Here is a 13,303-nt window from a genome sequence, read left to right on the forward strand (position 1 = left end):
TATGCACTGCTGTTGAATAATTGCTTTAACAGTTGGTGAATTCTATTATGATAATGAAAACACACTCATCTTCCAGATTATTTAATTGTCCCAAAGTTGATTACACTTGTCCTACCAGTTGTCTTTATGTACTCAAATACACGGGCACTTTTCATTCAGCAATATATGGACATTTTGCTCAGTTTTGAAAAGGCAAGCGTTTGCCTTGCCAAATCTAACTGCTTTCTTCCTTACCGCACCAAGAAAACTAGCCTGTCTGTATGTGTCCAAGACCATGAGAATATGTTCTCATTACCTGATTACATCCTCACGACTCGTTCGTACTTAAGAGTTTGAGGATCCATCCTTCTGGTGTAAGTATTTGGCAAAAGACAACAAATCTACAAGCACAGTGCCCAGTCACCCTCACAGTAAATTAGTGTTTTCTGATAACGGGATTGTGGAATGGTTTGGGTGGGAAGGGACCTCAAAGCCCACCCAGTGCCACCCCCTGCCATGGGCAGGGACACCTCCCACTCCCAAAGCCTCATCCAGCCTGGCCTTGAACCCCTCCAGGGATGGGGCATCCACAGCTGCTCTGGGCAACCTGTGGTCTTGAAGAGCCATCTTCAAGAGGTTCTGAAATACCATGTTCAGGGATTAATCTCTTGGGAAAAATGGAATTAAGAAACTGCCAAAGCAACTCAGATGACCAGGAAACTCATAAAACCGAAGTCTGCAAACCACTGGAGCACACATTGGTTGTCGCAGTGTTTCTTCTTGCTACCTTCTTTGTTACATGTAAGTGCTAAAAGATATTAGTGTTTAAATCAAAACATTTAATTCCTAAATATCTCAATGATGCTATTACTTCCTGCAAATGCAGTGTAGAGAAAAGCAAAAACGATCTGCCATTCTTTGCAAAATACATCAGCAAGTAGTGAAAGTAGACACTGATCAAAATATAGAATTTGTCATTTAGGCCTTGATCCTGAAACACTGAATTCACCAGGAGTTTTGCTACTGATGCCAGTGGCAAGTGGGTCACATCCCTTTAACTGTGCACAGACTCGCATCACTGCAGATATTTAGGAAAGAGCATGGGAGCAGGAACTCTTGGTTGCAGCTGGCAGTCTGTGCAAACATGGTAACTTCTCAGCAGCCACAGCCAGGATCCAGGAGTGACCCTGCTTACCCTTCTTGGTGCCATCCCGGCAGGGTACAAACATATCTTCTTCATTAAAAAAACGCAGACAGTGTCTGAAACAAAACCCTCAAATATGGCATTGATATTATGATTCAAGATCAAGCAATGGCTATTTGTTACTGGAATTTATTACTATGACCACTAAGCCGATTTGGTTTTATCCAGTTATTAAAGAAAGGGCTGTTAAACATTAATTAGACAATGCTTATTTAACAATTTAAGATAGTAGACTTGAAGCCCCAACAAGTCCCTAAAATCAGCACTACGATTCTAAAATAAAGGGCTTGGTTTCAGGCCAGAGAAGCCTCCCCCAAATCTTTTTCCACTGTTCATGTATCCCCCCCCCCCCCTTTTTTTTTCTACATAGGCATGGAAAAGGTTATGTTAAACCTTTGCAGAAACAGGTACCAGCTCATTCCACTTGAAATGTACTGGATTTACACTGGGACAACAGATTTTGGCCCAGTATCTTTTTATTCGTACAGGAGAATAAAAGAAAATGTAGCAGTGACAGACATTAGCCTTTTTTAGATTCTTTTTTCTTAAAGGCCAATGGGTGAAACATTAAGCATCACAGCTAGATTTCAAACACTAAAATGCAGAATACTGTCCTAAAATCCAGGACCTCCATTATCAGAACCAACTCAAAGGCAGTGACCAGGCTAGAACCCCCCAAAGCCAGGTGACCCAGCCCTGTCACAAACGTCCAGTAACACACGCTGTGCTGAGCAGACGGGTCAGATTCCATCACAGTGAGCAGGCGTGAGAGCAGCATTCAGCTTTGGACTGTCCACAGGATCAGTTTTGTTTTTTTTAAGGCACGATACAGTCCAACGTTAGAGAAGGTCAGGCTGAAGCTGCGATTTCACAGCCGGCTGAGGATGACCCAAGCCCACACTGCTGCTCAGAGGGGAGTCCCGTGTCCCCAGCCACGCGTTCTCATCCCTTCTCTGGGGCTGACAGGAGTGATCCTGCGGCCCTGCAGTCTGCAGATCAGGCTAAGCAAACCCTTATGGCTAACACTAATTTCTTACTCTTCTCTGTGTCGCCGACTCTGTTTTTGCTGGACTCTCCTCCACCCAGCTGCACGGCTGCGTGAGGAAGGGAGAGGCACTTCAGAGCCGCCGTGGAGAAAGAGCCGCGCTTCTGGCTGTGAAACCACACCCTTTAACCACTGCTTATTTCAACCCTGGAAAAAAATGATTTTGCCCATACGTGTGAGATTTCATTGTAACAAAGACCATTGGATTGTCTCTGAATTGTGTAGCTGTACACAAGAATCCATATCTGGGACTGGATCAATCCATCTGTTCCTTGTTTCATTATTTCCAGAACTACTAATCCCAGAAGGGCTTTTTTCTTGGCATAGATCACATAGCCTACAACGAGACAGAAAACAAAGCTCTGGACAAAGGCAAGTAACAGGCTAGAAATTTTGCCTTTATTGCTAAACTGTACAACAAGGGGGACCTGCTTGGAAGACAGTAAAATTTTTACTCTTCCCAACACCTGAGAGTTAACTCTGGTACTGGACAAAGTAAGCGTTTAACTTCCAGGATCCCTGAGACAAGCAGGCACCACGGCACTAAACCCCTGGTCTAAACGTCCCCGAAGGAACTGACTTGTATGCCGGTTTTACCTGCTTTGTCAATGGAATTAGATTGTTGTAAATCACTTTACATACTTAATTCTGGTGTAGCAACAGCTATATAGAAAGACAGCCTGTTACACTACATCTGTCTAAATTCATACTTAATAAATACCACAAACACATCTTTCAGTCCTAAGAGCCGTATTCTGTTTCTGTAAGTTGTAAGAAGTTTCTACTTCCCTTAAGGAAAAAGTATTTTTCTATAATTATTAGTTTATGCTTTTAATTTTTTGCACAATTTTCTGCAAATGACAATTAAATTCTCATTTTCAAAAGTTTTTCATAAAATAGCTCTGAAGTATAATAAATAATATTTTTCAATTTCACTTGTCATTTTTACTTTCCTTTTTCTCCTAAAAGGCAGGGGAAGAGGAAAACAGAGATGCAACAATAACAGAATTTTTGTTTAAAAATGTCTATGAATAAAAAGTGCTGATCATATTTAAATACACTTTCTGTAACAAGTACTACTGTACAGATTGCTCAACCAAAGGTGAAGCTGAAACTCAGTGGCAGAAGAATTCTGAAAAATACTAATTTTGTGAATACTCTAAATTTCTAATTATTTGCTCTTTTATTATTATTATATTCTGCTACTATTATAGAACTATTATTGCCTCTTTTGTTGTATGCCATTTTCTGTTCATCATCCACACACATTATCCACAGAGACAGCCTAAGAGCTTGGGAGAGAATAAGTGAAACAGTTCTTTTGCTATAAGTTTTGAAGAGAAGTGTCTCCATTACACGTGTACGGATCCAAAGAGGAGAGGCCCCAAACGTCAAGGATATCTCGCCTGATCTGTAACATTGACGCTTGGCTACACAGCAAAGAGAACTGCTATGTAGGAACATAACAAACTTCTAAGAATTGTTTTTATAAGATTCTTATTTGAGGAATATTCAAACACATGACAAAGCAGCCCCAAAATACATATTCAAATCTCACTTCCAAGTTTTTCAGAAGCAATCTCTGCATTTCTTCTTATTACAAACCCTAGTACAAAAGCAGGCCATTTCTCAACAAGGTCTTCATTCATAAATAAGCAGTGTAGGAAAGAAGAAATATTCATTTTCACTTCTATTTCTGCATCACAGATGCTACTGATGGGGGGTCTTCACAGGCAAACAAGAAGTTTCAGTGTTCCCACTGAAATCAGGGCAAGGTAAATATTTACAAGTCAAATGAGATACATATCTGTCAAATATGACACAGAACATGCTATGATAAATGGTGTCCCCAAGCTGCCCAAATCACGGCATTCACACCCAGAAAGTCCTAGGATGCACAAGCTCAGTAAGTGGTAAATTGTGCCCCAATGGTGGCCCCTCATCAAAGAAAAATCACAGCAAAGCTTGGATCTAAACAACTCAGTATTTCGCTAGGACTTAATGATTCTGCTCCACCTGTTGTACCTTCATCTTTTGTTAAATGCTTCCTGTTTGGGCGCCTGCTTCCCACTTTTAAATGTCAGCGTTCTTCAGAATTTGTGCTGCTGCTGTGTACGGCATTTTTTAACTGCGAGGCTCTCATCCCCGACTTCAACTGCAGCCTTGCCAAGACAGCTCAATTAGTTTAAATTTGCAAGCAGCAGCATGAAGTATACTAATTCTCTTTCTGCTTGTACTAACTCCAACAACATCTCAGTGCGTCCTATTTTCAGACCATCTATTTTTTTCTAGTATGAGGAAATTCAGGTCTACTCCTATAGAAAGGCTTAAGGGGAATTGAGGAGAAAGAACTGATTTGAAATACGTTATTCCAGAAGTGCACTCTCACCTGAAATAACATAAACTCAGAGTCTGGCTAACGCCGCAGTACTTGTTCGGGTCCTTTATCAGGGCTTTGTCAGATGGACCAAGAGTGGATTTTGCGACTGAGCCACATCAAAGTAAAGCTGCTTCAGGGCAAGTGGGAAGCTGGTGACGCACCAGCACGACCAGCCCTCATGTTTTGACTCATTAACAGCTCACACTGCGCTGGAGAACGTCCAGCCATCCGCTTCTGGCTACACCACCGTCGCTGAACATTGGGAAATCTGTTTACATCTGCACAAGCAGAGCCAAATCATTGCCCAACTTCTGCTCCTTGTAAACAAAAAAGGGACAAAAAGGAAGCCTGTCTCTCAAGTAAGAGCCCGCTCACGGTGCTGTGACACTGCATGATGTGGCAGATACACTGTTATACACATGGGAAGTTTTTTAAATTTAAGAAGATGACCTGGGGGCCACCACAGCCCAGCCTATGGTGTGAGCTGGCTCATGGTGCTGCAGTGCTATTTCTGGAAAAACCGCAGCCACAGCCAGGCTACACAGTTCTTCAGTAACCGTTATCCTGCAGCATCCAGCAGCAAAAGCCAAATGGTGTGTAAGCTTTTAAAGCAAGTCTCTAAGGCACTGAAAGATGCTGGTATAAAACAACCCATTGACACAAACCAGAGGTGCTCCCAGGAACCCCCGAACAGCCCCTCACCCTGCTGGTGCCCTCGGCCATGCTCTCGAGGGGAGCTCCCTCTCACAAGCTAAGGGGGGTTTTCTCCCTGGAGTAGGGGCCAGTAATGTTGGCCCCCCTGTGATCCTGACTAAAGCAGCCATTCGTGTCACCTGTCGGCTGGCGCAGGATTCCTGAGACCAGGACCCACACGAGCTGCCCACCTGCACTGTGACACCAGCTCAGCATGGCCCCAGCGTAGCCCAGGGACAACGAGCAGAAATAACAAAGAAAAATTCACGTTCAACTTCGTTAATGCCTCCATCGGTGTAGGGGCCTAGCCCACAGGGCTGCTGAGCAGTCAGCCCTCCCGAACACAAGAGGTGCAGCAGTCTGAAGCCACCACCTGTTCCAAACACAAGGTCACCGTCCCTCCCGCACCTCCGTCAGGACCCTCCTGCAGTCACCCTGTGCTCCTGTGGGGCTGCACTATAATCCTACTCCACAGAGCTGAGCGGGTGGAAGAGAACCCTGGATAGGGAGGGGAGGAGGCTCAAGCAGCTGCCTTTGTTTACCTTTTAATATGCAAACTCCTCTCACCTACTTTTCAGTGAGATGTGACTTAGGGCAGAGATGAAAGGATCCTTTCCTATTACTATTACAGTTGTTCCCTTCCCCAGACAGGCCAGGGCCTGTTCGGGATGCTGCGCCCCTCAGCTCCTCAGACGCTCGCTGCCTGGCCAAAGCAGGCCAGAGCACCAACTCACAACGCAACGGGCAATTGCTGAACAGCAGTGCGTTCTTATGTGCTCCTCAGCACACAAAAAACATTTCTGTGGAAAAAAGAATCAAGAGTGAACTCTTTCCAATTATTTTCTAAATTAAATTAATTTTTTGAATTCAGTCTAATTCAAATATTCAAAAGTTATTGGTCTGTAAAAAACCTGAAAAATTAACAAACTGATCCAACTGATCCTGCAGCCCCACGACTGCTGGTCAAAACCAGAGAAAGAAAAAGGTTTGGCAATATGAGGGCAGGGCCAGGCGCCCCTGTTCAGCAGCACCCCGCAGTCAGAACAGCTTACCCCGCCAGACGGCTGGGTTAGTTTCCATCTATTTACTGTTCAGAAGTGGTCTAGTGATTTCTGACAGAGGAAGGAAGAATGGGAAAGATGAATGGAAATCTATGGTGATATTTTCATTTTATACCAAAACCAGACACAACAAACACAGGCTTTACCAGATTTTTAGCTGAAGAACTTTTACAGCTTCTCTCCTGAACGGCAGCGGCTTGCCTGTTCTTACAGCACTCCCCAAGCACTCACGGGCAGAGGAAGCTAGCGAAGCTACTCCAGGTTTACAGCTGCTGCAAAGCACTCCGGGTGGCCCCGACCGACATCCTCCAAACAACTGGTGGTAGGCAGGCAGAACAGCTGTTAAGTATTATCTTCTAACTAGCATTTTAATTATCTGCTGACATTATTACCGTTCATCACGAAAACAAAAGAGTTCGCCTTATTCAAAGCCAAAACATTAAATAGTATTTTGCAAAAGATCATGTGCACAGTATACACATACGAAGAGAAAATACCTATCAGGCTGAAGGGCGTAAAGCTGCATGCTATTGATTTCATTTACACTGTTCATTTCAATAGTTGGAAAGAAAAATATTTTCTCTTTCATTATATCACTGAAAGCAGACACAAACACACAGAAAAACCAGTATCTCTCAATCACTTCTCCTTTGGAAGTGCAGAAATCAATAACTAACACTCGATAGTTCAGCTATTCGTTACTGTACTAGGTTCAAGTGACTGTCTCCAGTATTTCAGTCTGCAGGTTTAGCTAATAAAATCCACGGCACTTGCTTTTTCAGACACTGATAATATTTCATGAAAATTTAATGAAGCTTTAACAAGGAGACACAATGTAATGATTAAACTGATTGAACCATGGACTTTGTTCTCCTTCTGCATGTTCATAATAATTTCTAATCTTGAAGCTGGAACATTACATAAGTATTTGCATATTTATGATCCTATGCTAAGTACTAATTAAAATAACTTCTTCTGTGAAGAGGGTTGCTCTTTTCCTGAATTACTTTCAGCATTACTTGCTACTGTGAAGAGACCTTTAAGAAGCTCCTGCTAAGCTTCCCTGTAACTGACTGATTCCATTGTTAGCATATGCTGGGGACTTTAAAAACATTAAACTAGTTATACAAATGGAAACAAAACAACCCTTGAGTTGTACTGACAACTTAACCTTTAGAATTCGGATGGAATCCCAATTCTTGAGAGAAAGAAAAAAAGGGTACTGAATTAAACTATTATATAGAACACTGTTACGGGATTTTTTAATGTATACAATATATAATGGCATTAATGCATTTTTTTTACTTGATGAGTGCCTGTAAGCACTCATATTTAAAGAGATATTAATGATTCTTTTAAAACCATGTTTATTTCATTTTGGGGAAAAACATAATAATCTGAACACAAAATATCCCTTTGTGAGAGATATATGACATTTTCAGATTCATGAAGTCACAGAAAATGTTAAATAGGTTACAGAATGAAAAATAATTAACCATCCTCCACTTGAGCCAGAGGGCTGTAACCAGGTTTTGTTGTGAATGCCTCTATTTACCAGCAGAAAAGCCATGTCAGAAGTCACCATGTTTATGAGCAGTCAGGGTTTACATGCACGAAATACAAATCGGTGCTGCCTTGTAACAAGAAAGGGAGAAGCAGCCCAGTCTAATAAATATTCTTGCTGTTATTGTTTTAACATATTCCATACTCCAGTAAAAATAAACAAACAAACAAACAAGAAACCCCTCCTTCAATAATGCTGAACCCTCTTATAGTGAAGTAATCAAAATCTTCCCCAGGCAAGAACAGACAGCAGGACAAAAACCTAGAACAAAAGAGTTCATAAAATCCCTATGAAGTTATAGAAAAAGACTCTTCTAAAGTTGTATCCCACTGCACTGGCCAGAGGCAGAGAAATGTACGACACTGCAGAATTCATCCCGGAATTCTCTTCTACAGCCTAGATTTTTATTTCATGTTTTGCTTTCTGAATCTGTCAGAAAATCACCCTTAACGTTTCCAGAGCATTGAACATTTTGTATGTGGGTAAAAAAAAAATGGGTTTTTTTCTAGTCCTGATGCCCTTTTGATTAGAGAATAAGTAGGGTTGAACTCATTATTATAATACCAATATCATACAGGGACCAGCATTTCTTAAAAGCACAAGAAAATGGTGTTACCGCAGTCTCTACAATTTCTTTCCACAAATGCACAGCAGTTGTTCTAACTTTTTTCCTATTACAAGCTCTCTTTTTCCAGTTCTGCTTGGTCAGAGTTTCCAAACAATAACATGAATTGGCTTGAGGAATAAATTTCCCAAACAGATGGTTCTCCCTCACTGGAAACTGAGCAGTCTGGATCAAAATGCACACACTTGTGCAAAGCAGTTCCTGGTACTGCAGCTCCCATTCAGAGATCATTCTCACAACCTCAGCTTTCAGGTCAGTACATTTATTAAGCTCCAAAAAAAAAAAGTCAAAATAGATTCTGCTCTCTGAACTCTACAGGCAGCAATCTTTGTATTTTAATACAAATGCCAATGGCTACAGCATCACAGATATGCGGACACAAACTAGATCCTAAAATATATTTTCTGTTTTGCCTCAAAGCCCCAAGTCCCTAATTCTTCAGACCAAGATTTACATCTTGTCAATAAGACTTTAACTAGTTTTCCAAAATTACTTTGGCAAAAGCATTTTCTCCTACAATATAGTTACAACATAATAAAGTAAAAATAATGTTTAGGCAACACTCTTCATTCATTGTATCACAGATATAATTATTCAGGTGAATAAAAACTGCTTTGGATAGATATTTATCTACTTCAACAGTGGCTATGAGGTAGCTAGAATTATTTTGAATTTCAAGCCCTCAAATCTCTCAGTAATTTTAGAACTAATTTTTTTGTTACTAACAAATCATCAGGAACAGTGTTGTGACTGTTAACTGTAAGTGCTGAAGTTTATCAACCTGCCCGCAGTGCAATGCATCATACTTATTTTGCAGATTTATTTAATGAAAAGCAGACACTGAGAAATGGCAGCTCACAGTCGCGTTACAAGGTTGCCTGCCGCTTGGGGAAGCAAATCTTCTATTGATTTCACAGGGAGTCACGCTTGTACAAGGAGCACGGAATTGCTTAGAGAGATAAGAAAGAATCTGTGCTTCATTCTGCTTATCTAACCAAACTCCATTTGTCCGTCCCTGCTCTCGATTCAGTGTTACATGGTGTAGAATAAGAAGCATTCTTTCAAACCTGTGTGTCTGACGTTAAATAAGCACTTCTAAATTTCTCTTATAATGCATTATATCCATACATAAGGATGTGGACATGAGGTTACTTGAAAGAGCTGCACTGTCCAAGCATTTCCGCAAGGTTTGCCCTCCGGCACCAGGGTCTGTGCTGACCAGCCTGCCAGCCAGCGCTCACACACAGATCACGGTCTTGCAGACAGTCACAGCCAGAGGGGTGGCAGATCCAGACAGATTTAAAAAACAACCCATTAACCAGCTCACCCTTGCCCCCCAAAACCAACCCTGCTGATGAAAAACTTTTAGATCTCATTCATACAGTGGAAAAAAGTTAGAATCTATATGGGCAGAGAAAGGGGATAGCAGGATGCCTTTGACATCTCCCCCCTAAAATAAATTCAATGGGAGAAAATCTGCTTCATTTAAACTAATACTGAGACTCCCATGAACCTGAACAGATCAGGACTTCATCTTCCTCTCTTTGGACCATTTTTATCACTGCTGAGAACACAGTAAAGACACAAGACTATACAGGATAAACATAATTTTTCACAGACAGAAGGTGACAGCATGTTGCCCTCTTTGTAAGTCCTCATGAGGTGAGGAAAAGGAAAGCAATCACCCGAAACCAGATGAGGTATGCTCAGGAAAATGGAGCATAGCTCTTTTCCCTGTAAGATTAAGAACAAATCCATCAGGACTCCAGAGATTAAAAAAACACCCTCACTTTCAGGACCCAAAGAAACATCTTATAGATTCCACAAAAATAGTGACAAAACCCTGTCTCTCAACATCTTCTCTACTATTCCATATTACCCATATGGGGGTTCCCTCAGAACACGGGAAAATTACGAAGAGTTCTCTCTCTCTTACATGGCATACGCACACGAGAAAAATCCTACCACACCTCTTCTTCCAGTGAATTGACTCACAGGGAACAAACTAAAATCGGTCGAATTTCTCATAGCATCTGTGGGTTCACATGCTTTTATTACTCCCTTGCTTTTAAGGTCAGCTTAGAATATAAAAATAGTTCAATAAAGAAATGGTTCTTGTCACAGTCAGCACGGGTTATCCTTTGCCTTCTGCTCACCCAACTTTAACTCGTGGGTTATACGCTGCAAGGTCCTCAGTACCTCACTCTAACCAGACAAAAACGGGATCACGTTATAAATAACTTTTTCAAGAGTTTCTTACAAAACCTTGACTCCCATAATATTGGTTCCAGCTCTTCGTAAGGTTTTAGCACACAAAGGTCAGGAGGTGTCCCATTTCGATCATTTTTTTTTCTTTATGATTCGTGTGGAGGTGATTAGCTAGCAGATGAATTTTTCTGGACCCCACTGCTACCCTCCATATGATGAGCTGATTAGTTCCCATGGAAGAAAAGGCAGTACAAACAACCATACTAATCGCCAGAGTTCACAAAATTGGCCTTTTACAATCTCAAGCGACTGTGTATCCAGGAAATCCTGCCAGACAGTCACTGTTTGCAAATGGTTGGGAAATGTGATCGTTTGCCATGAAAAACAGATGAAAAGCAGGATCTGGTTAAAAGACCAAGTCTTTGCCCAAACAAAACCTTTCCAAAGTAAAGAAGCAACGTCTGGTAGCTGACAGTTGACCTCAGCTGAGGAAGGGTGACAGTTCTGCATCGGTGCTCTCTGTACATAACCTGAGGACTGTGCAACGAGGCCAGTGTTGGAAATAAGACTGAGCTGAACGTAAGGAAGTACTGTCAGTTCTGGCACTGTAGTAATATTGCGACCAAATGTAGTCTACTTGAAAGGAAACCTGTCTTTTTAAAATTTAAGTACAAATATGGACAAGCAAGACTTCCCTGAGGCTGAGGACAATGTACAAAAATATCAGACATTTAACAACGTCGGTGCAGGCCACGGATGGAGTACGCTGTTCAATTACACTTGTTTGAGGATTGCTGGTATGAGAAGTTGTGTACATTTCAAAGGAATATACTGTGCTGTATTTAAAAGGAACAATGCTGTGATATTGAAGCAGCACGTACTAACTACGTTATTAGCCTTTTAGACACTGGCCCTAAGCTTATTTATTTAATAGGGCACAAGGCTAGTCATTACACCAATTACAAATGTTGGGTCAACAAAAAAGGTACTGTTTTGGTCTCAGGCAATCCACAGAGCATAAAGCACCGCCTAAAAGGAGGGAAACGTCTGTATGCCTCACTGAAGTGCATCAGCTTCAGGGGCTAATGCTGGAAGGGGCGTCCAGCTACAAAACCCCATCAAGACAATGGCAGAAAGAAATACACTTGGAACTTCAGTCCAACCATGCAGTTACAACTGTGGTCAGAGAAACAATGGTGGTTATTCCTAGAACAAGTGATTTTCACAGATGCTCCTAAGGGTTGTCATAACACACGATGTTCTCTCTGCATCTTGTGCAACAGAGGTCCCTTTCTTTCTGACAACTGTGATGTACCTAAAAGCAAGACTGTGTCTTAAAAGAATGGCTGTTATTTATCAACCTTCAACAAAAGAGAGATTTCCTAAGTCTTCATTAACAGTTCTTTCACTAAAGAAGAGCTACCAGTTAACAGTAAGGTGGCTGCCAGCAATAAGATGAACAAGTTAAGCAAAAAGTGTAAAAAACCCCACTGCATTCATCAGCAATCACGAAAATCTTCTAGGTTGCAGGTTTAGTGAGCTCTTCAGAATTTTCTTATAAAGATGCACAGAAGGCATTGTAAAAATATAAGAAGTGTTTCCAACGAGAAAATCTCACATTCTCCCTCTTCAAGAAAAGCCTTTAAAGGCATTTGTATTCATTCACATCACTAGCACAGTCCCTAACACTTTAAGAATTAAAAATCACCACCTTGCACTCCAGCAGAGATGTATTTAGTGAGGCCTGAGAATCAGCCCTCCTACAAAAGTTAGCTAGAAATGAGTTCACTATTCAAATAAATAGCTCTGGAAAGAAAGAGTTCAGTTCACAAGGAGGAATTGTTTAAAGTGGGTAGATGTGTTTGAAAAGGGATCTTCTTCACTCATTTCTGTTTAAGGCATTTAAACTAAAACACTCTTCATGGATAAATCTTTCTCACTGACACAGAAAAAATACATTATTTGTACCTTAGCAGTTCCATTTTTTACTAACCTCAAGAAAAATATTCTGAAGATTTTTAGTAACAATTGTATTATTCAACAGCAAAGAGAACGTGGGCTCCACATGCATACAAACATATCAGAAAGTATGTCATTGACCAACTCTGGATTTACATTTGTAGTCCTTTTTATAGTATAACTAGTTCCAATAGCTGAGGTTTGACCTCTTACAGAAAGGAAAGGCCAAACCAGGTGTGTGAACTGAAGTATGTCTGCCCCGCTTGTGTTTAAAGTGATCATCATCTTGCTTTACATTATTTTAAGCAGATAAGCATTAAGCGAAAGGAGAATTAGCTTAATAATGCTAATGGGTTAAGGACTAAACCACAGTCTAGTCACTACACCAATTACAAAAGTCATGGCAACAAAAGAAAGTACTATTTGATCTCACAGACATAAAGTGACACAAAGACACGGATCTGTTAAAGGTGACTCTCAAAATTACAAACTAAAAATAATGGATCATAATGATTTCAGCGGCATTTCTATAAAGATTTCTATAAGGGAAGAGCCTGCAGGATATATTTAGGTCTAGCAGAGATG

The sequence above is a fragment of the Pterocles gutturalis genome, unplaced genomic scaffold, assembly GCF_000699245.1.
Source record: "Pterocles gutturalis isolate BGI_N339 unplaced genomic scaffold, ASM69924v1 scaffold16546, whole genome shotgun sequence".
In the NCBI taxonomy this organism is placed as follows: domain Eukaryota; kingdom Metazoa; phylum Chordata; class Aves; order Pterocliformes; family Pteroclidae; genus Pterocles; species Pterocles gutturalis.